The sequence below is a fragment of the Triturus cristatus genome, chromosome 2_1, assembly GCF_964204655.1.
Source record: "Triturus cristatus chromosome 2_1, aTriCri1.1, whole genome shotgun sequence".
Classification (NCBI taxonomy): Eukaryota; Metazoa; Chordata; class Amphibia; order Caudata; family Salamandridae; genus Triturus; species Triturus cristatus.
This window is the reverse complement of record NC_140581.1, coordinates 1,191,208,569-1,191,234,070: the sequence shown is the minus strand read 5'-3', so window position 1 is coordinate 1,191,234,070 and position 25,502 is coordinate 1,191,208,569. Positions and strand designations below refer to the sequence as shown.

The following is a 25,502-nucleotide window of genomic DNA, read 5'->3' as shown; positions in this document are numbered from 1 at the left end:
TGTAGCGCTTTGTTCTATAAGCGTCATAATATTCCTCCAAATATGTTTATGAAATCTCGCACATTGAACCCTCTTTCTAAGTGACTGCTACACAAGCTCTCTTTTGACAATGGGTACAGCCATTAAATCCTCAAACAAACCCCATCCCTAGTCACCCCTCAAATAATTCCAACATGACATCGGTATACAAGTATGGATCAATTTCTGGTAATCTTGTAATATAACATAATGGATACCCCACTCCAATATGTCTGCCAAACATCGATGTACAAACAATGGGTATGAGAACACATTTTACAGTCATGTATTCTTCTGAATACAGCGCACCACGCTACTGACATGAGGTATATATTCATTGGTCACATTGCGGTGTTTTTTGTTTTTGTTTTAGAAGTTTTATGCCATTCCTCTCAATATTCTTATGGAATGAGGCACTATCAACCCTGATCCAAAATGTCTGCCATATAAACTCCCCTTTGTCAATTGGTGCAGCCATCGTAACTCCGCCCCTAGTCACGTGACACGATCACTCGCATAAGTCCTACGCCAGACTCGGTGGAATGGGTAGGTCATAGCGAACTACGTGAGGAGGAGAAATGTGAGTACCGAACAACTAATGTAATCAACTCCTTTTATAACCCGTGCTATACACGACCAACACAAGATTTTAACGTGTTTGAAGATAGTTTGAGCCACTTAGCAGCCAGTATTACTATTGAGAGGGACGCTATGCAATAAATGTCATTATTTTTAATAAATCGCTTGACAACATAGCAAGTGGGAATCACCTGTAGCCTCGCCCGTGATGCAACAGTCACACGCTGAAAAACGAACAACTCATGTTGAGTATAAGGAATATATAATATGCACTGGCGATCGAATACTAGATCGAAGGGGATAAATAATCTTGTATCTAGATAGATACCCTACTACATTCACGTAATTTAGAGACTCTACCTTTTATGTGTGGACAACATGATACATGCTTCCATAGCACATAAATGCACATTTCTTATACCTGGTTGATGCTAAGCAACCATAAGATATCCCAAATTATTGTCGATTTTATTGTCACAGTGCAATGCAATAGTTCATGATTTATAATCATTCTTATTGCTGCCTCCTACCCCACTAGACAGCGAGGGGAGGGGTATCTATGTCGATGAGTTTTAGATTTTTCATCTTAGAGACCATTTTTCGTTTTCTTAACTTTCAATTGTGTTGCATAAATGACCAGATGTGATAACACAATTGATGCTAACTTTGTCTGATTGTGAGAAGTTGGCCTGGTATATGATGCTCACTAGTTAAAGTGATCACCTTGTACCATGCCAAGCAACCCTTATGGTGTGGTTGTAAGTCAACCTTTTCGGACTAGCTGCCCTAGTGGTAGCGTAGGCTAAGCAGTCTTTGAGGCTAAACTCGTGAAGCGTGTTAAGCCAGCTGTTTTACCAAATGCAACCCCCTTTTATACCAATGAAAGGACACCACACAGATATATATTCAAAATATATATGTATTTATTTCTCAAAGTAACCCCTAGTCTCTTTATGAGTACAGGAGCACAAATCGTCAAACAAGATTATCACAGAATACACAGAAGTTGCACTTTATATGGATAGGCCCTGGTGGCCACTCGAACCATATACTAAAATAGTGGTATAAGTACCACGAACAGAAAAGGGAAAAGGCCTAGGGCCTCTAGAATCGCTGGGCCTACAAGGAGCTAACTTCAGTTAGTGACCAGGAGGTCCACGGGTGGCGTGTGCAGAGCAAATAGTCACACGCGTGCTCCCATAGGTTTCAATGGGTGCGTAAAAAGTACAAAGTTACTGCAAAGAGGATCTTCCGGATGGACTAGGAACTCAAGATTGGGAACACAGGCACTAGAGATGTAATACTACACTTGGGCACAGGTGTGCCAGCTTTACCTCACCCACAGGAAGCGGGTGCATAGACCTCGAAGTGCGTCGGGTTTCTTCTATCTGTTCCGTGGAGCCTGAAGACAAAGATGCTGCAGGCGGTCAGTCCGGGAGAGATGCAGTGGATCCAAGAGTGGATCGGAGATGTTGAAGACCTGTAAGCAGAGGGGACAGTGTTCACAGTCACTAGCCAGTGACCGGCGTGGCACCAGGTGGGTACCAGGCAATGTCGGGTGCAAACAGGAAGAAAGGTGTAGCTTGTCTCTGCAGCCACGTGGTCCCTGGAGGTCGACGACGTCCAGGAGTCGGTTCACGAGCTGTTCCACGCAGGCTCTCGCTGTCGGCGGTGTCGGCGACTTGATCGAAGCAAACAAGCCTTGGCAAAAGCAATTGTTGTAGGAGATGAAATAAGCTGATGGTTCTAACCAGCAAGGTCAGAAGGACTGCTCCTTTGGAGGGGAGCAAGGGCCAGTCTGGAGCAACCAGACCAGCAGTGTATTTCATAGAGTTCGTCGCCAAGATGGCTACTAGCCAGCGGGCCAGCAACCGGTTAGGCGCGTCGAGTGGCAAAATGCAGAAGGGCCCCACGCAGATCGTGGAGATGCTGGAGGGCTCACCTTTGGTGCAGATGCTGCTCGGGTGTTGGGCTTCTCAGATCCCAAAGCACAACTTGGAGGGAGCCTCGGTTGTTGCACTTGTCAGCTTGTCGTAGTCGTTCCAAGAGGGCTGGCTCCACGTGTCTCGGTGCCTCCACGGGTCTCCTCTTTTCAGGGACTGTGGATCGGGCGGTGAGAGGTCTGGAGGTCCAGGTCTTGTCAGTCTCTGGGCTCGGGCTCCGGCGGGAGGCGGCGGCAAAGCAGACGTTGATTCGCTGGATGGTGCTTGCGTTAGCAAGGTGGTCACTCCCTGACCACAGGGGAGATTTGCTTCAGTCCTCTGTGCAGCAGAGCGTCGAAGTTCCCGTCTTCTTCTTAGTGTTAAGTTGATTCCAGGATGTCTGAAGTCTTAGGACACAGCTCCTACCTTTAAGCGGATTCTAGGGGCCGGACTACCTGCTAGGTCCCTCCCTATGGGTGGGACCAGGAAGGGGGGTGGTTACACCCCCAATCCTTTGTCCAGCTCGCCCCAGGCCCGGGACTGGTGTGCCCCAGGACCGGCTTGAACTGGCATATGCACCGAGGCTCCTTGTGAGCCACAGGCATGTCTGGTTTCTTTCAAGCCCTACCTGACCAATACACAAAATCCTGTCTGGGGTGGTGCACACACCTCCCCTGGCAGGAAACCCTTTCTCCACACCTCCCAAGCTGGAAGGACTCCCAGCAGCAGGAGGGCAGACTTATGTCTGTGGTGGCAGCATCCATTTTGTGGAGCTGAGGCTATGTCTGATTTTACCCGGGTTTCAGGTACTGTACATGTCGTGTCCCTCTAGAAGGGTGGAATGCTAACCCCGTCACCAGAATTGGCGAGGGGTTAGTATTCCAATTCGTATGACACCTTACTCGACATGTTTTGATAAAGCCAAACCAAAGATAGCATTTAACCGCGAGGTTCATAATGCACTTAAGAGTATATGGTATGACGATATCTGGAAACAGTAGAAGGAAGTTGTTCCGGCCACTGCAGACAGGCTCAGCTCATGCCAGAGCACCATCTCACATGGAACCAAGCACTCTGCCTTCAGGATTGTTAAGGCCTGCCATAGGAGTGACTTATAGGTTACCAGGTGTCCCATTTAAGGTTAGGTATAGGTATACTACACCTAAGTAAGAGGTGATTACACCAACTTACCCCAGCTGAGTGATCAGCCAGTTGTGTCAGATTGTTAGGCCAAGCCTGAGGTGGCATAATACATGCTTCAGCCCCTGGCAGGCCTTGGGTACACCAATGCCCTGGGTACCTAGTGTACACTGGTACAGGGGCTGACAGGGTGATCCACTTCCAATTGGTTATGCACCTAGGGTGCATAGTTTTAATTTAGTAGAGAGAACAGCAGGCTGGGGGTCTGATTGGCAGGCCCACAGCCTCAATATGTCAAAAAACCAGTGAAGCAAAAAGCAAAAATTTGGGGTGACCATAGGATAGCAGACCCTACTCTCCTACACTGATTCAGTCCTATACACTGAGGAACTCACACTCATGTACAGTCCACCGATGCCAGGACAATGACTGAATAGGGTGAGTCACATATGGATGTATTTTTGCTGTTTTTAAATAGGCTTTCCACACTGGTGAGTAGACACTTTAGCACACAGTGGGGATCCACCACTACCTTGTTTTGTAAGTTCTGATGGATTTTGTGACACATCACCACTTGTAATTAAGTTAAAGAGTGTGAGTCACACTGAAGGTTTGCCCACCAACTGCTCCATACAATATGTTCCCATGTATATGTTTGACCATACCTCTTTCTCTTTTCAGGTAGCTCCTGACATAAAACAGGTATTGTGTTTAAAAATAACACTGAGGTTGTAACTAACCCAAACTTGATTAGTTTGTCAAATGTAGATAGTTTTTCCGATAGGTCCTGACGAATCGCGAGTATACTTGCTCAAGGCGAGAAACATGTTGACCGACTTCTTATAACCACATGACACCTCAATATGAGACATTATACTCAAATAAGTGCCATGTCTACACGCTTTTAATTTAGGGTAGGAGGCCATCCGAATAAAATTAATCTTCACCAGGCACTCCTGACCTTATTTTAATCACACTATTATATATCTACATTAACCAGGCCCCACACCCGCACTTCACCATACGGCAGTTGGATAAAAGATCTCCACTAAAGTGCCCCTTTTGAGGGAGCCCGTTGGGCATTGCACCGCCGGCCCGACGAGGAGCAGCCCAAATGATGAGCATGACACCTGCAAGGGTGTGTGAGGGCATTCAAATCCAACATATGGATTTCCAATCTTTTCCACATGGTGTACTAAACTGGAATTAACCTTCGTGTTGACTCAACTCCATTTCTGAGGAACTTTAGGAACATCTTTTGTAATCATTGTAGTAGGGGCCCCTGTTCCTACTGGACCTCCTATTCCTGTGTGAATGGAAAAGGCCTCTCTTGTCCCTCCTTTTGTATTCTACAGGAGAGAGGATGTCATACATGTTCATGACTTGCGAATTGGATGAAATACACTGAGAATGATGGACCTTTAGCTTTTCCACAGTATGGAACATTTAACATTCCAATTCTTGAAAATTTACGAAGACATTTATATAAGATCAAACCACCCCAAAGACCCATGCAAATTGAAGCCCCCAAGTGAACGGGAACACATAGCTCATCAGAAAGAGAAACAAACATTTCAGGGAAGGTACAAAGACACTTTAAATCGATACACAGAGGCTAGATGGGATGCACAGCAGAAAGCTTGGAGAACAGATATAGCTGAAGGAACTCAAATGTATCCTGTATAAGTAACAGGGAACGAAAAATAAAAAAGTGTAAGGAGAAGAAGTAAAATATTGATAATTCTCAGACACTTACTGATGATAGTGAGAATGAGATTGATCACACATTTTAAAATGAATTATTATTAAATCGTCTACCACCCATACTTATGGTGGGCAAATTCCAAATGTGCCTGTCAATGCGACAAGTCTGAATCCACATAATCCTTTACTGCCCACAAATTATATTACAGGAAGATCTGAAACACATAATCAGACTGTGCTAAATGCCCCGGATGCTTTGAATGTCCAGTAGTTCTGTTATATCAACCAGGGAATAGAGAATAAATATTTACATACTTTGGCTGTCCCTACTGGGATGAGTGGTTCCGTTCCTACTTCAATAGACCAAAGATCAGGACAAACAAATCAAGAATCATTAATTACGACTTCAGCAATTGTACATAGTGGAACTAATGCAGGTACTAATGTGAATTCAGTACAACAGGCTACTTCTAGTGGGAGATCTGAACAAGCTGTTGTTTCATCAATAATTGGAAATGGCCTGGAAACCCCACAACAAGGAACCCAAATCTTAGCACGAAGAATCCTTCAGTTAGGGTCGCCAGACTCTGATGTGCCTCTTTTGTCGTCCACTTCTGTTACAGGTGCAGAAGGACGAAGCAAAGTTTTGCTTGGAAATACCCCAGAAAAACAGATAGGTCCTACACCTAAGTAACTTGATGATTGGATTAAAGAGCTAGCTCCTTATACAATAGGTGTGCAGGGACTAAAGGAACCTTCACAGTGTCTAAAACTGGTAAGGACAAGGTATTAGAAGTAGCAAAACTCAAATTAGAACTAGAGGAGATGATATTGGGACCTATAAGCTTCGCTAAAATAGCTACCTATCAGGACACTGAATTACTGTTCATATAGAAAGACATTACCAGGCGTGCTTGAAACACACATGGTAAACTGTCTGAATTGGCACAAAAATATAGAGTGGATATACACAAATCAAATATACTACAGAAACCATATAGTTTAGGCTTCAGTGACAGAGACATTGAAAATGTGAGACCTCCGGTAATGAGATTACAATCAAAAAGTTGTTGACTACCCTTAGGAAATTAGAAAAGTGGGAAGGAAGATGGGCAAAGAAGAAGGAATCAGTGAAAATCCAAATGCCAAGGTTTTCAGCTTTTGAAGCTGATGGAGATTAGGGTGTAAAAATGCTTTATGTGAGAGAGGTACCTGGAGGAGGGTATGTACATTTCCATGGACAAGACCAGATGTACTGTCCTTTACAAATGATTTCCAAAGATTGAGAGAAAATCCAATTGAATGGTATAAGCAAGTCTAGAGATTTGTGAAGATTTCAAAGGTTCTGCTGAAGGATTGTGATAGTCTGTTTGACACTGTTGTTCCAAGTGATTTGTGTGCGGAATGTAAAATTGCTATAGATTGGCATGAAACTGCACCAGCTAGACATCTGCGTACTGGTGCACCATCACCTGAGATAATGAAAAAATACCATAATGCCAGGAGTTGAAAGAAACAATGCATGCCTACTATGAAAGGTTGTTGCAAGCGCTTAAACAATACAGTGGGATGGAGAATGTGTTGAAAAGGATGTGGGACATTTCGTCTACCGGTTTGTGAATGGATTTAGACCTGAAATCAGCAACATGATACAGCAGCATTTGATTTGCTGGCAAAGCAAGCCCATAGAAGAAATTCTCAGATATGCCAAATATTAAGGAGATGAACTTGAGCCTAAGTATAAGAGACTGAAGGAGAAATTCATGATATCTCAAATGAAAGCTGCCAAGAAAGGTTACAGTGGTGATTTTACAAATGTGGTACAGGGAAATTTTCAGTCAAATTCTGCAATACGAGGAGTAAGCAGAGGACAACTGCAAGGTAGAGGTAGAGTTGTTTGTATTGAAATGATGAAAAAGACTAATCCGTGTTATGTTTGCGGCAAATATGAGCATTGGAAGCGCAAGTGTCGATTTAATCATCTTAACCAGATGAATGGGGATGTTAAACAGCTTGTGAATGCACAGTCACAAGGAGGAGCTATTGTGCAAATTCAGCAAACTCATAGGCAGTGAAATAGGAATCCAAACTAGCCTCATGGACTGATGCCTCAAATGAATGGTCAAGTTCAGAAATATAATTTAAAAAAAAGGGTTTCACACAGATGTTCAGGGGAATTCAAATCAGAATGTAGCTCAGCAATATCGGATTCAGATGGATGACACAGAATCAGACATTTCGCAATGATGGTGCTTGAGAGGAGAGGAGGAATGTGCAATATTGTACCTCTTACTTAATGTTCATAGCTGTTTCTTTAAGAGCCTAAGTTGTTGTTTAAGCAGCACCACAGCAATGGAATGTATGTGTGTGGCCAGCAAGTCAGTTGCACCCGACAGGACCAAGCTGATGGATGGGACATTTCCTTCTCCTGAATAAACTTATCTTTGTTCATCATCTTGGAGAATATTCTTGATTTTACACTGGCGACGATGGTCTGAAACTAGCCTACGCATCCAGCACTTCCCTTTCATGGATTTGTCTCAACATCAATTCACATTCAGAAAATCAGCAGCTTCCACCTCTGTTCTACAAAGAAATTTACTGTGAGTAACTATATTTTTTTAACAACTCTGTGAGCATCGCCACATTCCTCACTCTGACAAACAATAATTTCACGTTTAAGGGTTGGGAGGCTTCGATGTGGGCTCTGTTAGAGTTTGTAGAAAACAATTAGCCACTGAATTACTTGGCTCTTCAAAATATTTTTCTTCATATATTATTGTTGTGACAACAACATTTCAAGAAAGTTGGTCCTCTCTATGTCTTTAATCTACTCTGTGTTTTTGTTCATTTCTTCCGTGGAGTGGTTTACTTCAAAAACCTAACATTTCTGTCTGAACTTATGTGCAGTTAAACAACGCATCCAGCGCTCTAGGAAATGTTAGAAGATCTTAAAATTAACAAAGCGTATGCCTACTGCCAGCTCCAAGGAAAGGGATTATAAGTGACTTGAGAGACCTGCACCTAAGTTAAACATCGCTTTTACTTACACTCCTAGTGTAATAGGTGGAGTTCATTCTGTGTATGTGACTCTTAGATCAAGCGTGAGGAAGTGCTATTAATTATTGCTCCTCGTTTAAAAAAAGAAAAAAATTAAAGTCCATCAGGATTGGACGTGTGGATCCTGTTCAGAACTGTTTTGCTAAGGTTCATTAATAAACATAGTGCGCATTGCGAAGAATTTACTGTTTCAACTGGCAGCTTCTTGTTGTTCGACATGACATTAAACGTCTGAATATAATTGCTCATTTTGGAAAGGATAAAGCACATCAGGTCGCGCAAAGAACTGAAGTTCGTAATTAAACAAAGCGCGCTGTAGCCGTTATCTTATGGTCCAACTGTCGACGGCGATTCAACTCGTGATGTTATTGAAAATCAACATGTTACCTCACCGTTGCTGTCTCACGCCAAAGTTCCACTGATTCCATTCGAGCGGCTGTTGTCATCGACTTGACTCCATCTATGTGGCTCGAAGAACGTACTCCTTCAGAGTTCCTTCACTCTGTCTTCCGTGAAGTCATCGTTCGACTGCGTTACGTGTGCGTGTGTGAGGTCACGCAAGCGCAGAAGAACGTACTCCTTCAGAGATCCTTGTTCTGCTTGGGTTTTCGGATCAGATAGAACCCGCTCATCAGAGTCTCACTAACCCAGCCAGAACGTTACCCCCTCCCTAGAACCTATTTACAATAGTGCAACCACATATATCTACCACCTAAGGACAGGGGATTCCTACTATACATACCAAGACCTCTTATAATCGGCGGCCTCGCGATCCCACACGGATCCAGACCTCTCTGCCCATACGACAGTATCACAAGTGGCGGCCTCGCGATCCCACACGAATCCAGACCTCTCTACCCAGACGGCAGTCTCAGCACAATCGGCGGCCTCGCGATCCCATACGGATCCAGACCTCTCTGCCCATACGACAGTATCACAAGTGGCGGCCTCGCGATCCCACACGGATCCAGACCTCTCTGCCCATACGACAGTATCACAAGTGGCGGCCTCGCGATCCTATACGAATCCAGACCTCTCTACCCAGACGGCAGTCTCAGCACAATCGGCGGCCTCGCGATCCCATACGGATCCAGACCTCTCTGCCCATACAACAGTATCACAAGTGGCGGCCTCGCGATCCCACACGGATCCAGACCTCTCTGCCCATACGACAGTATCACAAGTGGCGGCCTCGCGATCCTATACGAATCCAGACCTCTCTACCCAGACGGCAGTCTCAGCACAATCAGCGGCCTCGCGATCCCATACGGATCCAGACCTCTCTGCCCATACGACAGTATCACAAGTGGCGGCCTCGCGATCCCACACGAATCCAGACCTCTCTACCCAGACGGCAGTCTCAACACAATCGGCGGCCTCGCGATCCCCTACGGATCCAGACCTCTCTGCCCATACGACAGTATCACAAGTGGCGGCCTCGCGATCCCACACGGATCCAGACCTCTCTACCCAGACGGCAGTCTCAGCACAATCGGCGGCCTCGCGATCCCATACGGATCCAGACCTCTCTGCCCATACGACAGTATCACAAGTGGCGGCCTCGCGATCCCACACGGATCCAGACCTCTCTACCTAGACGGCAGTCTCATGCGACAGTTCATCCTATGATCACCATAACATACAAAAAGGGAATCAGTCTCACTATTCATCAGATCACACAAGGATTGCCAGTTCAAGCATAGCCTGTTCTCAGGTTCGAAGGGCTCCTCTTTCCCTTATTCAGTTACCACTTACCTGATCAGGGTTAACATCTGTTCATGTAGCCACAGCTGACTAGAAGAATAGGCTACCCTCTCATACAAGAACACGCAGCACATGTTGGTTCACTACAAACTGGGTACTTTATTACTCATTACATACGCAATCACATAACATTACAATATAACACATAACCTGCAAAGGAAAGTGAAAGATTAAGTTGTACACTCTAATAAGAAAGGGTCGACATCACCTTAGTAGTATGTAGCCTGCACTCAGTGGTCATCTAGGTTCCCTTCTCGTCTGTGCCTCGGCTCGCCTGGAATCACCCTTCTCCGAGTCACTGGGACCTCTTCCTTATCGGCTACTCTCTCCTCTCTGGCTATTCTGCTAGAAGAGCATCTGTCTCTCGGTTCTTCTCCGCCTTCAAGATGGCGTCTGTCTTCCCTGGAATAAGTAGTAGCTTTACTGCTAACGGCTAGATGCCGCCTACGGACTGAACATGTAACTGCCTCAGACTTTCACTAATATAGAGGTGCGTTTCCTCATGGAAAATTCCGGCCCGTAACCTGCCGCCCACCAAATTCTTGTACCTCCCCGTACCAAGGACACGTTCCCAGCCGGCCGGCCTGATGTAGTGTCTTCGGCATGAAGAAAAATACAATCCTTCGATAAGGGCCGGCCTGAACCGGTTCTCTCCAAGCGAATAACACCTCATAACTAAAACATTACATTTGACCTAGAAGCATCCCAAGCTGCCGGAGCAGAAAGAAAGATGGAGTCTCTCCCGTTTGAGGCCTACCAGGCCTGAATTCAGCACAGCTCCGTGAAATACCCTCACTACAGGACAGGTTATCCCTAATACTAACAAATCTATCCCCTAGGCTATGCGTGCAAGCCCTGATCTATGGGGAAGAGCACAGAATCATGTCGAAGTGCCTAGTAAATAGGCTCCATTCACTACTCTAACCCTTAGACTTGAATGATAAGAGACTGAAGTCACATTCCATTATTGTTCCCCACAAGAAGGCCGGGAAAATCGAGCAGAACATTTCACCCTTGACTTCAGTCTATTATACATTCATTAAACAGAACTAATATCTGTGGAAGAATAATATGAAACAAGACTAACTGATCTATGTCTAGCACCAGGTGTGCAGAATTGAAGTAGTGAAGGAATACACTGAATAAAGCAACAGATAGAAATCAAAATGCCGATAGTAATCAGAATACCTCCTAATATCTGACGTAACATGTGCAAATCAGGTAACCAATTAAAGAGCCAGTCAAACCAGCCCTGGTCAATGTGTTTTCTAACTTCTTCTGTCAAGTCATGTAGTTTATCAATGTGAGCTTGAATGGATTTTGTATGATCCGACAAGTTAAAACAACAAAGACCCTCAAAATCAGAACAATCGTGTCCATGTTTAAGCAAAAGATAATCAATGGCCGCTCGATTTTGCAAGATAGCCCTACGTTCACCCTGGGCGTCTAATAGCATGTCAGACAGGACTGTAGAAGTATGATTGATGGATTTTACCATCCAGCAGGCCATTTTCCCAATAGATTTGGCATTATAAACTGCCAAAGCAGGAACACCAACAATTGAAATAGCCAGGCTAAGGTATTCAGACTTGGAATATAAATGCAAAGATGAGTCACAATCCTCCTGTAACCTCACTGTATCTCGAATCACACGAGAGTTGGCATTCGGATGTGACGAAAACATTAATAAGCTCAGTCTAGTAATGGCACAAGGGCCTCCAGAAATATTTGCGGGAATATATGGCCAGGAAGTATTACCACATGAGAAAAGCCATCCGGCAGGTAGTAACATCGTGCGATAATGACTGGGGGTAACCACCAAACTCTTGCAAGTCATGTTATTCTGAACAGAAGTACATGTTTTCGGTGTCCTTTGAAGGCACAAAGTTCGTTCATGAGCGGTGAATGAAGTGGCACCTTTCAATTTTAAACGCATACATTCAGAAATCGCACTAGGATCACAAGTAAGGAAAAAACACAAATCACCTTGTGTGATGTTATAAGTAACTATTTGGGACTGGATGGGGGGTATCGGGTCTGACAGTACAGTACACAAGGGGCAATACTCATGGGCAGCAAAATCGCCCAGAAGAACATTGGGGCGAGCATTTGATATATTAAAAATATGAGTCAAAGTCTCCAATGAAGCAGGGACAGCCACTAAACAAGTCGCTAGAATATCCGTCACCGATCTCATCGGTGTCAAACAGAAATGAGGGGCTTTAGTCACTTGTTTGGCCAATGTAATCCAAAAGTTCGACGACGAATCCCACGCAGCGACGGAACGCGACACTCGGGTTCTCAATTCAGCCCGGGTTGATGGGATCCCTCCTCTCTCGTCGTACCAGCCCAAAAGGAGTCCAACGCCGACACATCCTGCAGCAACAGTCCAAAGAATGATCTGAAAGAGAATCAAATACAAGCATTATTCATTCTCGTAAGTAACATTTGTCAGCCGGGACTGCTTCCCAGCTATCTTTCCCTGGTCTCATAACTAAAATGGTGTTGTCTTGACCGGTTGCAATGACTTCTGCTTGTTCAGGGGGATTCTTAGGCGACTGCACCCAAACTCTGGCCCCAGGATTATCTGTGGAGCCAAAACCTTTCTGGCCTCGTACAGTTAGCAACGTTGGGGCAGTGCCTTTTGTGATCTCACCACTGAAAACAGGCATTATTAGCAATTGAGCCACTCGGTCAGTTTGATGTATCAGTAAGTCAACCTCACTGCTATTCAGCAGGAGCACCTTAATCTCTCCCTGATAATCACTATCAATTATTCCTCCAAGCACCTGAATGCCTTTTACAGCCAGCCCCGATCTAGGGGCGATTAATCCGAAATTTCCAGTTGGGATATGAACACCAACACCAGTTTCAATGATGACTCGATCCTTACTTTTTATAACGGTGTCATCCATGGCATGCAAGTCTAAACCTGCCGACCCTGGGGTCGCTCTACATGGAGCCAAAGCTCCGGGAGTAATCTCCCAGTACATCACAGTCTCTCTGATTTCATTGGGCTTAGCATCAACATTCGGAGGAAACAAACGCATAAGTGGGGATTCAGCATTTAGAAAAGGACGGTTATTCAAAATCAATAGCGCTTGAGGCAAAAAGTCTCGCCAATTCTTATACTTGTCATCTGTTAATTTACGTAATTGGTCTTTTAGCAGGCCATTCAACCTCTCCACAAGACCCGAGGCCTGTGGATAATATGGTATATGAAACACCCATTCAATATTGTTTTCCACACAGAATTCCTGTACCAATCTTCCACGAAAATGGGATGCATTATCAGATTGAATTTGGAATGGCACACCATAATACATCATAATCAATTCCAATGTTTTAATAGTATTCAATTGGGTAGCTTGCTTACAGGGAAGGGCCACCAACAGGCCACTGTATGTATCAACAATAGTGCAAACATATTGAAAATTCCTACTCATAGGAAGTGGACCAATGTAATCAATCTGCCAAATTTGAGCGGGCAATTTCCCGCGATGTAAATGACCTTTAACAATTTGGGGCACTTTGCGCTGCCTGATATGCTGACAAATGGGACAATGTAGAATAACATTTTTGATTAAATCTAGGGGAATATAAATTCCTCGATCAGCAGCCCACCTGCTAGTGGCTTTCTCTCCAAAGTGTCCTGCTTTCTGGTGGGCCCATTTCGCCAATCCCGCAAGATCAGAATCTTGCCTGTCCACCACTGCCTCAGCAATTTTAGATTTCTCATCTGCAATGTTATGAAAGAATTTGTCAAGAGAGTCTATTGGGGTATGAGCATCCACATGGAAGATTGTAACAGTACTCTGTGGGAGCATTTCCCAAATCTCCTGCCATCATTCTTTTCCCCACAGTTCTTTTGAATGGATTTTCCAACTATGGGAATGCCAAGTCGGTAACCAAACTGCCAGTCCATTGGCAGTAGACCAAGAATCGGTGAAAATATGACATGTGCCAGGTAACTCTTGTTTCAGAACTTGATAAACAGCATAGAGTTCAGCAAATTGACTGCTCCTACCCTCACCAGTTGTACTCAGCAATTTTTGTGTGATCGGATTATAGGACACCGCCTTCCAATGCCGTTTCGTCCCTATGAACCTTGCTGAACCATCCGTAAACCAGACATGGTTTCTGTCCTCTGCGGACAAATCATCAAAAGGTCTACCCCACTGAACAGGAGACTCCTGTACTAAAGGTACGGAACATTCACTCTCAGTCTCAGTCGATGGCGCCCGTGCCACCTGCTCATGCAAAGATGCAACTCCTTTTTGTCCCACACGTGCCCTGTCTTGTATATACCATTTCCATTTAATCACACTCGCCTCTTGAGCGTGTCCAATTCGGTGAGTTTTCGGCGAACTCATAACCCACTGCATGATAGGAATTTCAGGTCGCAAAACTATATCATGTCCCAAACTCACTTGCTCGGTATCCACCAGAGCCCAATAACATGCAAGTAACTGTTTCTCAAAAGGTGTATAACGCTCACCAGCATCAGGTAACTTTTTGGTCCAGAAACCTAACGGTACTCTACTCTTGCCTTGTTTCTGCCACAAACTCCAATTCGCATAAAGGCCTTGTACAGACACATTCAAATCCACATCACCATCACATACAGGCCATAAATCCAGAGCATGCTGAATTGCTTCTTTTGCCAGACTGAACGCATCTTGCTGTGGTTTATCCCATTCAAATGCATTCTTTTTACGAGTGACACGGTACAAAGGGGCCAATATTTGACTCAAATGAGGAATATGCTGGCACCAAAAACCAAACAAACCAATGAAGCTTTGGGCTCCTTTCCTGTTCCTCGGAACTGCAAAATCAAGAATTTTCTGTTTAACCTGAGGGATCACTTCTCGGTGCCCCTCATGCCAATTAATACCCAAAAATTTCACAGCCTGGGACGGACCTTGTAATTTATCCGGGTTGATTTCCCAACCTTTCTCACGCAGGCACTCAATGACTCTGTCCAATTGGGTCTGAACTTCCTCTTGTGTTTCACCTTGGATCAAAATATCATCAATATAGTGACATATCTGAATTCGCGGATGAACCGGTACCTCAGCCAAATGCTCTGCCACCAGCCGGTGACATATCGTAGGACTATGCACATAGCCCTGGGGAAGACTTCTAAACGTCATCTGACGCCCGTTCCACGTAAAACTGAATTGTTCCTGACACTCAGGGGCAATCGGAATCGAAAAGAAAGCATTAGCAATATCAATGGACGCATACCATGTACCTGGATGTTTTTGGATTCTTTCAATTAGGGTAATAACATCCGGTACTGCAACAGTCAAAGGGGGTGTGTGTCTATTCAATTCTCGATAATCAACAGTCATGCGCCAAGAATTATCACTCTTACGTACAGGCCAAACAGGATTATTCCAAGCAGAAGTAACTGGTGTTATAACTCCTGCATCCACCAACTCCAGAATAGTAGTACTAATCTCTTCATGACCACCTGGAATACGATACTGCTTCTGACGAACCACTTTTGTCGCCTGGGGAACTTTTATGGGGGGCATTCTTAAACGACCAACCCGTACAGGCCTGGACGATATATAATGTTTAGTTCCAAATTGGTAACATCCATCATCTAAGTGCAAAGTCATTCCTTTCAAAATATCAATTCCAATTATGAATTCTAAGAGTGGCACCACTAATACAGAGTATTCTTTTCTAGGAATTCTACCTATTCTCATTTCAAGTAAAGTTTGAACTGCGGGAGTTTCCTTTCCACCTAATCCGGTAATTGTAAAAGGCTGACCTTTAAACTTCTTTGATTTTCCATGAATAAGAGTGGCCTCCGCTCCTGTATCTACCAATGCTCGGGCCCTTTGGATATTACGATGTTTCCAATAAATATCAATATCTACATAGGGTCTATTATCTCTGTGAGCCCATCTGTGTACTGGAGCTTGACCTATTTCCTAGTCATCTTTACTGCGTTCTGTGTACCAGGATAAATCAGGATAAAGACTCTCACGTTTCCCAGGTATCGATACCTCCTGTTCATATCCATCTCCATTACGAAATGGATTCCTGTTCTCTGCATTGTACTGCGGGTTTCGATCGGCCAATATGTGTCGATCCTCTCTCCTTCTCAACTCAGGGGATTGATCCCTATCATCTCTACGTCTGCTGTTAACATAATCATATCTCCCCCTCTCTCTTTCCCCCTCTCTCTCCCTGTCTCTCTCACGACGGGGGGACAAATCACGTACATAACGTCGATCATCACGACGATCAGAGCGCCCACGGCGGTCGTCATCACCGCTACCGTCAGAAAAACCACGATCACACTCAGTTGTCCGAACACGCCGGGCACCCTCCTTTCGATCCAAGCCACGTTTGCGAAACATTTCCCACAAACGAGAAGTAGTCTCACCATCAATGTCCTCCTTCCGCACACCATCGGCCATAAGACCAAAAAACATATCACGTCTAGTAAGTTTATTGTCACCAGGAGTACGAGTGTCAGGCCGGGACTGCCGTTCAGGTTTAAACCACTCACCCAACTCACCGAGTTGGCGTACCGATTCCAGCACTACAGATAACATGTTACCAGTCTGATTAATCAATAAAGTCATCATGACCTGCTTATAAGCAACAGGGGAAGAACGAATAATACGATTCCGCACAGAAGATGTCAAGAAACCATCAAGCAACCTGTCAGCAGTATTCAGAAAAATCACCGTTTTCATCACCTCCTCTTTGAGACGTTGTGCAGCATCGCGCAAAGTATACCACGGTTTGTCATTCACAGGCCAGTCAGACTCAGTAGGATATTTTTGATTACAACCCTCAGTCGCCAATTGAAGCAAAGAAATTTGACCACCAGCATTAAAGTTACGAAAATGATCCTGTACAGTAGAATCCGAACTCAAGGAACAAAACTTCAAACATTCGCCAGCATCCAACATAATGCCAGCAGCGCCCAGTTCATAAAGGCGCACCATCCATGTGAGTAAGGTCTCACCAGCTCGCTGCCGAAATCGCTGCAAAATATCACTAATTTCTTGTTGAGTAAAATCCTCCAAAGAGTCTAAAGCAATACCATTCGGAGCACCGGGAGCCTGCTGCACCTTCCGCCGAAAAACTGGATGCACCGAGACCGCGGGACGAGCATCACAAGGAGCTCGACCAGTACACGTAGAGGAACAATCAGTGTAAGAAGCATCGACCCCGCTCGAAGGACGAGCGCAATCACGGGGTGCACCATCAGAGGCGCAAGAAGCAGACTTACAATCACGGCCGGAGCGAGAGGACTCGCGCTTGGCAGACTCCTCACCCGAGGAAGGAGAATCACTCGAGTTCCAGATATTACCATCCCATTCATCAGGATTCCAATCCAGTCCGGCTTTCGCCACGACCGGACGCACCTTTCGCGTCGAAACCCGACCACGCCGATTCTTGTATTTATAACGAGCAATTCGCACAGCCGCCCTCTCGGCAATAGTTTGGTACGTCTCAAGTTTATCAGCAAGCAACTTTATTTTGACATCGCAACAAAGTATGAGCATTCTGAATCTCAACAAAGTTCGCTTCCAAATCCTTATGCAAGTTCTGTAACTTCAACAACCTCTCATGCAGAATCCTGTACGCAGACAGAACAATCCAACCTCTGCGCCCCAAAACGGGAAGCTCATCACCCTTAGATACCGGCGCCTTCTGTAAACAAGTAATCACATTAGCCGGCTCCGCCAGCTCCAAAAAAGAATTCCAATTCTCACTCAAACCAGTAGAATCAGCCCACTCACGGGCTAAGGCTTCATAAGGCGTTGAATCCCAGCCGGGAATATCAACGGGCAACTTAAAAGTAGATTTCGATTTTTTAGAAAACATCTCGGAAAAGAAAGAAAAAGAGAAAAAGAAAAAGAAGAAAAAGAAAAGAAAACTACACACAATTATATACAAATAATATAGAAACGAAACCACGCACGCGCCAAAAGCAAACACGATACAACCACAACGCACACAGGTTTCGTAAACGGTTCGTGACGCCAAATGTTCTGCTTGGGTTTTCGGATCAGATAGAACCCGCTCATCAGAGTCTCACTAACCCAGCCAGAACGTTACCCCCTCCCTAGAACCTATTTACAATAGTGCAACCACATATCTACCACCTAAGGACAGGGGATTCCTACTATACATACCCAGACCTCTTATAATCGGCGGCCTCGCGATCCCACACGGATCCAGACCTCTCTGCCCATACGACAGTATCACAAGTGGCGGCCTCGCGATCCCATACGAATCCAGACCTCTCTACCCAGACGGCAGTCTCAGCACAATCGGCGGCCTCGCGATCCCATACGGATCCAGACCTCTCTGCCCATACGACAGTATCACAAGTGGCGGCCTCGCGATCCCACACGGATCCAGACCTCTCTGCCCATACGACAGTATCACAAGTGGCGGCCTCGCGATCCTATACGAATCCAGACCTCTCTACCCAGACGGCAGTCTCAGCACAATCGGCGGCCTCGCGATCCCATACGGATCCAGACCTCTCTGCCCATACAACAGTATCACAAGTGGCGGCCTCGCGATCCCACACGGATCCAGACCTCTCTGCCCATACGACAGTATCACAAGTGGCGGCCTCGCGATCCTATACGAATCCAGACCTCTCTACCCAGACGGCAGTCTCAGCACAATCGGCGGCCTCGCGATCCCATACGGATCCAGACCTCTCTGCCCATACGACAGTATCACAAGTGGCGGCCTCGCGATCCCACACGAATCCAGACCTCTCTACCCAGATGGCAGTCTCAGCACAATCGGCGGCCTCGCGATTCCCTACGGATCCAGCCCTCTCTGCCCATACGAGAGTATCACAAGTGGCGGCCTCGCGATCCCACACGGATCCAGACCTCTCTACCCAGACGGCAGTCTCAGCACAATCGGCGGCCTCGCGATCCCATACGGATCCAGACCTCTCTGCCCATACGACAGTATCACAAGTGGCGGCCTCGCGATCCTATACGAATCCAGACCTCTCTACCCAGACGGCAGTCTCAGCACAATCGGCGGCCTCGCGATCCCATACGGATCCAGACCTCTCTGCCCATACGACAGTATCACAAGTGGCGGCCTTGCGATCCCACACGGATCCAGACCTCTCTGCCCATACGACAGTATCACAAGTGGCGGCCTCGCGATCCTATACGAATCCAGACCTCTCTACCCAGACGGCAGTCTCAGCACAATCGGCGGCCTCGCGATCCCATACGGATCCAGACCTCTCTGCCCATACGACAGTATCACAAGTGGCGGCCTCGCGATCCCACACGAATCCAGACCTCTCTACCCAGACGGCAGTCTCAGCACAATCGGCGGCCTCGCGATCCCCTACGGATCCAGACCTCTCTGCCCATACGACAGTATCACAAGTGGCGGCCTCGCGATCCCACACGGATCCAGACCTCTCTACCCAGACGGCAGTCTCAGCACAATCGGCGGCCTCGCGATCCCATACGGATCCAGACCTCTCTGCCCATACGACAGTATCACAAGTGGCGGCCTCGCGATCCCACACGGATCCAGACCTCTCTACCTAGACGGCAGTCTCATGCGACAGTTCATCCTATGATCACCATAACATACAAAAAGGGAATCAGTCTCACTATTCATCAGATCACACAAGGATTGCCAGTTCAAGCATAGCCTGTTCTCAGGTTCGAGGGGCTCCTCTTTCCCTTATTCAGTTACCACTTACCTGATCAGGGTTAACATCTGTTCATGTAGCCACAGCTGACTAGAAGAATAGGCTACCCTCTCATACAAGAACACGCAGCACATGTTGGTTCACTACAAACTGGGTACTTTATTACTCATTACATACGCAATCACATAACATTACAATATAACACATAACCTGCAAAGGAAAGTGAAAGATTAAGTTGTACACTCTAATAAGAAAGGGTCGACATCACCTTAGTAGTATGTAGCCTGCACTCAGTGGTCATCTAGGTTCCCTTCTCGTCTGTGCCTCGGCTCGCCTGGAATCACCCTTCTCCGAGTCACTGGGACCTCTTCCTTATCGGCTACTCTCTCCTCTCTGGCTATTCTGCTAGGAGAGCATCTGTCGCTCGGTTCTTCTCCGCCTTCAAGATGGCGTCTGTCTTCCCTGGAATAAGTAGTAGCTTTACTGCTAACGGCTAGATGCCGCCTACGGACTGAACATGTAACTGCCTCAGACTTTCACTAATATAGAGGTGCGTTTCCTCATGGAAAATTCCGGCCCGTAACCTGCCGCCCACCAAATTCTTGTACCTCCCCGTACCAAGGACACGTTCCCAGCCGGCCGGCCTGATGTAGTGTCTTCGGCATGAAGAAAAATACAATCCTTCGATAAGGGCCGGCCTGAACCGGTTCTCTCCAAGCGAATAACACCTCATAACTAAAACATTACATTTGACCTAGAAGCATCCCAAGCTGCCGGAGCAGAAAGAAAGATGGAGTCTCTCCCGTTTGAGGCCTACCAGGCCTGAATTCAGCACAGCTACGTGAAATACCCTCACTACAGGACAGGGTATCCCTAATACTAACGAATCTATCCCCTAGGCTATGTGTGCAAGCCCTGATCTATGGGGAAGAGCACAGAATCATGTCGAAGTGCCTAGTAAATAGGCTCCATTCACTACTCTAACCCTTAGACTTGAATGATAAGAGACTGAAGTCACATTCCATTATTGTTCCCCACAAGAAGGCCAGGAAAATCGAGCAGAACATTTCACCCTTGACTTCAGTCTATTATACATTCATTAAACAGAACTAATATCTGTGGAAGAATAATATGAAACAAGACTAACTGATCTATGTCTAGCACCAGGTGTGCAGAATTGAAGTAGTGAAGGAATACACTGAATAAAGCAACAGATAGAAATCAAAATGCCGATAGTAATCAGAATACCTCCTAATATCTGACGTAACATGTGCAAATCAGGTAACCAATTAAAGAGCCAGTCAAACCAGCCCTGGTCAATGTGTTTTTTAACTTCTTCTGTCAAGTCATGTAGTTTATCAATGTGAGCTTGAATGGATTTTGTATGATCCGACAAGTTAAAACAACAAAGACCCTCAAAATCAGAACAATCGTGTCCATGTTTAAGCAAAAGATAATCAATGGCCGCTCGATTTTGCAAGATAGCCCTACGTTCACCCTGGGCGTCTAATAGCATGTCAGACAGGACTGTAGAAGTATGATTGATGGATTTTACCATCCAGCAGGCCATTTTCCCAATAGATTTGGCATTATAAACTGCCAAAGCAGGAACACCAACAATTGAAATAGCCAGGCTAAGGTATTCAGACTTGGAATATAAATGCAAAGATGAGTCACAATCCTCCTGTAACCTCACTGTATCTCGAATCACACGAGAGTTGGCATTCGGATGTGACGAAAACATTAATAAGCTCAGTCTAGTAATGGCACAAGGGCCTCCAGAAATATTTGCGGGAATATATGGCCAGGAAGTATTACCACATGAGAAAAGCCATCCGGCAGGTAGTAACATCGTGCGATAATGACTGGGGGTAACCACCAAACTCTTGCAAGTCATGTTATTCCGAACAGAAGTACATGTTTTCGGTGTCCTTTGAAGGCACAAAGTTCGTTCATGAGCGGTGAATGAAGTGGCACCTTTCAATTTTAAACGCATACATTCAGAAATCGCACTAGGATCACAAGTAAGGAAAAAACACAAATCACCTTGTGTGATGTTATAAGTAACTATTTGGGACTGGATGGGGGGTATCGGGTCTGACAGTACAGTACACAAGGGGCAATACTCATGGGCAGCAAAATCGCCCAGAAGAACATTGGGGCGAGCATTTGATATATTAAAAATATGAGTCAAAGTCTCCAATGAAGCAGGGACAGCCACTAAACAAGTCGCTAGAATATCCGCCACCGATCTCATCGGTGTCAAACAGAAATGAGGGGCTTTAGTCACTTGTTTGGCCAATGTAATCCAAAAGTTCGACGACGAATCCCACGCAGCGACGGAACGCGACACTCGGTTTCTCAGTTCAGCCCGGGTTGATGGGATCCCTCCTCTCTCGTCGTACCAGCCCAAAAGGAGTCCAACGCCGACACATCCTGCAGCAACAGTCCAAAGAATGATCTGAAAGAGAATCAAATACAAGCATTATTCATTCTCGTAAGTAACATTTGTCAGCCGGGACTGCTTCCCAGCTATCTTTCCCTGGTCTCATAACTAAAATGGTGTTGTCTTGACCGGTTGCAATGACTTCTGCTTGTTCAGGGGGATTCTTAGGCGACTGCACCCAAACTCTGGCCCCAGGATTATCTGTGGAGCCAAAACCTTTCTGGCCTCGTACAGTTAGCAACGTTGGGGCAGTGCCTTTTGTGATCTCACCACTGAAAACAGGCATTATTAGCAATTGAGCCACTCGGTCAGTTTGATGTATCAGTAAGTCAACCTCACTGCTATTCAGCAGGAGCACCTTAATCTCTCCCTGATAATCACTATCAATTATTCCTCCAAGCACCTGAATGCCTTTTACAGCCAGCCCCGATCTAGGGGCGATTAATCCGAAATTTCCAGTTGGTATATGAACACCAACACCAGTTTCAATGATGACTCGATCCTTACTTTTTATAACGGTGTCATCCATGGCATGCAAGTCTAAACCTGCCGACCCTGGGGTCGCTCTACATGGAGCCAAAGCTCCGGGAGTAATCTCCCAGTACATCACAGTCTCTCTGATTTCATTGGGCTTAGCATCAACATTCGGAGGAAACAAACGCATAAGTGGGGATTCAGCATTTAGAAAAGGACGGTTATTCAAAATCAATAGTGCTTGAGGCAAAAAGTCTCGCCAATTCCTATACTTGTCATCTGTTAATTTACGTAATTGGTCTTTTAGCAGGCCATTCAACCTCTCCACAAGACCCGAGGCCTGTGGATAATATGCTATATGAAACACCCATTCAATATTGTTTTCCACACAGAATTCCTGTACCAATCTTCCACGAAAATGGGATGCATTATCAGATTGAATTTGGAATGGCACACCATAATACATCATAATCAATTCCAATGTTTTAATAGTATTCAATTGGGTAGCTTGCTTACAGGGAAGGGCCACCAACAGGCCACTGTATGTATCAACAATAGTGCAAACATATTGACAATTCCTACTCATAGGAAGTGGACCAATGTAATCAATCTGCCAAATTTGAGCGGGCAATTTCCCGCGATGTAAATGACCTTTAACAATTTGGGGCACTTTGCGCTGCCTGATATGCTGACAAATGGGACAATGTAGAATAACATTTTTGATTAAATCTAGGGGAATATAAATTCCTCGATCAGCAGCCCACCTGCTAGTGGCTTTCTCTCCAAAGTGTCCTGCTTTCTGGTGGGCCCATTTCGCCAATCCCGCAAGATCAGAATCTTGCCTGTCCACCACTGCCTCAGCAATTTTAGATTTCTCATCTGCAATGTTATGAAAGAATTTGTCAAGAGAGTCTATCGGGGTATGAGCATCCACATGGAAGATTGTAACAGTACTCTGTGGGAGCATTTCCCAAATCTCCTGCCATAATTCTTTTCCCCACAGTTCTTTTGAATGGATTTTCCAACTATGGGAATGCCAAGTCGGTAACCAAACTGCCAGTCCATTGGCAGTAGACCAAGAATCGGTGAAAATATGACATGTGCCAGGTAACTCTTGTTTCAGAACTTGATAAACAGCATAGAGTTCAGCAAATTGACTGCTCCTACCCTCACCAGTTGTACTCAGCAATTTTTGTGTGATCGGATTATAGGACACCGCCTTCCAATGCCGTTTCGTCCCTATGAACCTTGCTGAACCATCCGTAAACCAGACATGGTTTCTGTCCTCTGCGGACAAATCATCAAAAGGTCTACCCCACTGAACAGGAGACTCCTGTACTAAAGGTACGGAACATTCACTCTCAGTCTCAGTCGATGGCGCCCGTGCCACCTGCTCATGCAAAGATGCAACTCCTTTTTGTCCCACACGTGCCCTGTCTTGTATATACCATTTCCATTTAATCACACTCGCCTCTTGAGCGTGTCCAATTCGGTGAGTTTTCGGCGAACTCATAACCCACTGCATGATAGGAATTTCAGGTCGCAAAACTATATCATGTCCCAAACTCAATTGCTCGGTATCCACCAGAGCCCAATAACATGCAAGTAACTGTTTCTCAAAAGGTGTATAACGCTCACCAGCATCAGGTAACTTTTTGGTCCAGAAACCTAACGGTACTCTACTCTTGCCTTGTTTCTGCCACAAACTCCAATTCGCATAAAGGCCTTGTACAGACACATTCAAATCCACATCACCATCACATACAGGCCATAAATCCAGAGCATGCTGAATTGCTTCTTTTGCCAGACTGAACGCATCTTGCTGTGGTTTATCCCATTCAAATGCATTCTTTTTACGAGTGACTCGGTACAAAGGGGCCAATATTTGACTCAAATGAGGAATATGCTGGCGCCAAAAACTAAACAAACCAATGAAGCTTTGGGCTTCTTTCCTGTTCCTCGGAACTGCAAAATCAAGAATTTTCTGTTTAACCTGAGGGATCACTTCTCGGTGCCCCTCATGCCAATTAATACCCAAAAATTTCACAGCCTGGGACGGACCTTGTAATTTATCCGGGTTGATTTCCCAACCTTTCTCACGCAGGCACTCAATGACTCTGTCCAATTGGGTCTGAACTTCCTCTTGTGTTTCACCTTGGATCAAAATATCATCAATATAGTGACATATCTGAATTCGCGGATGAACCGGTACCTCAGCCAAATGCTCTGCCACCAGCCGGTGACATATCGTAGGACTATGCACATAGCCCTGGGGAAGACTTCTAAACGTCATCTGACGCCCGTTCCACGTAAAACTGAATTGTTCCTGACACTCAGGGGCAATCGGAATCGAAATCGAAAAGAAAGCATTAGCAATATCAATGGACGCATACCATGTACCTGGATGTTTTTGGATTCTTTCAATTAGGGTAATAACATCCGGTACTGCAACAGTCAAAGGGGGTGTGTGTCTATTCAATTCTCGATAATCAACAGTCATGCGCCAAGAATTATCACTCTTACGTACAGGCCAAACAGGATTATTCCAAGCAGAAGTAACTGGTGTTATAACTCCTGCATCCACCAACTCCTGAATAGTAGTACTAATCTCTTCATGACCACCTGGAATACGATACTGCTTCTGACGAACCACTTTTGTCGCCTGGGGAACTTTTATGGGGGGCATTCTTAAACGACCAACCCGTACAGG

General features: G+C 45.5%; 1 long non-coding RNA gene across 1 annotated transcript in view; it reads left to right on the top strand.

The window, feature by feature from the left end:
• Positions 1-574: 574 nt before the first annotated feature.
• Positions 575-25,502, top strand: part of LOC146866614 (uncharacterized) — an 81,543-nt gene continuing 56,615 nt past the window's right edge. Inside the window, exon 1 of the long non-coding RNA XR_014976821.1 lies at positions 575-598. This is a non-coding gene — a long non-coding RNA (uncharacterized LOC146866614). The remainder of the gene's footprint in view (positions 599-25,502) is intronic.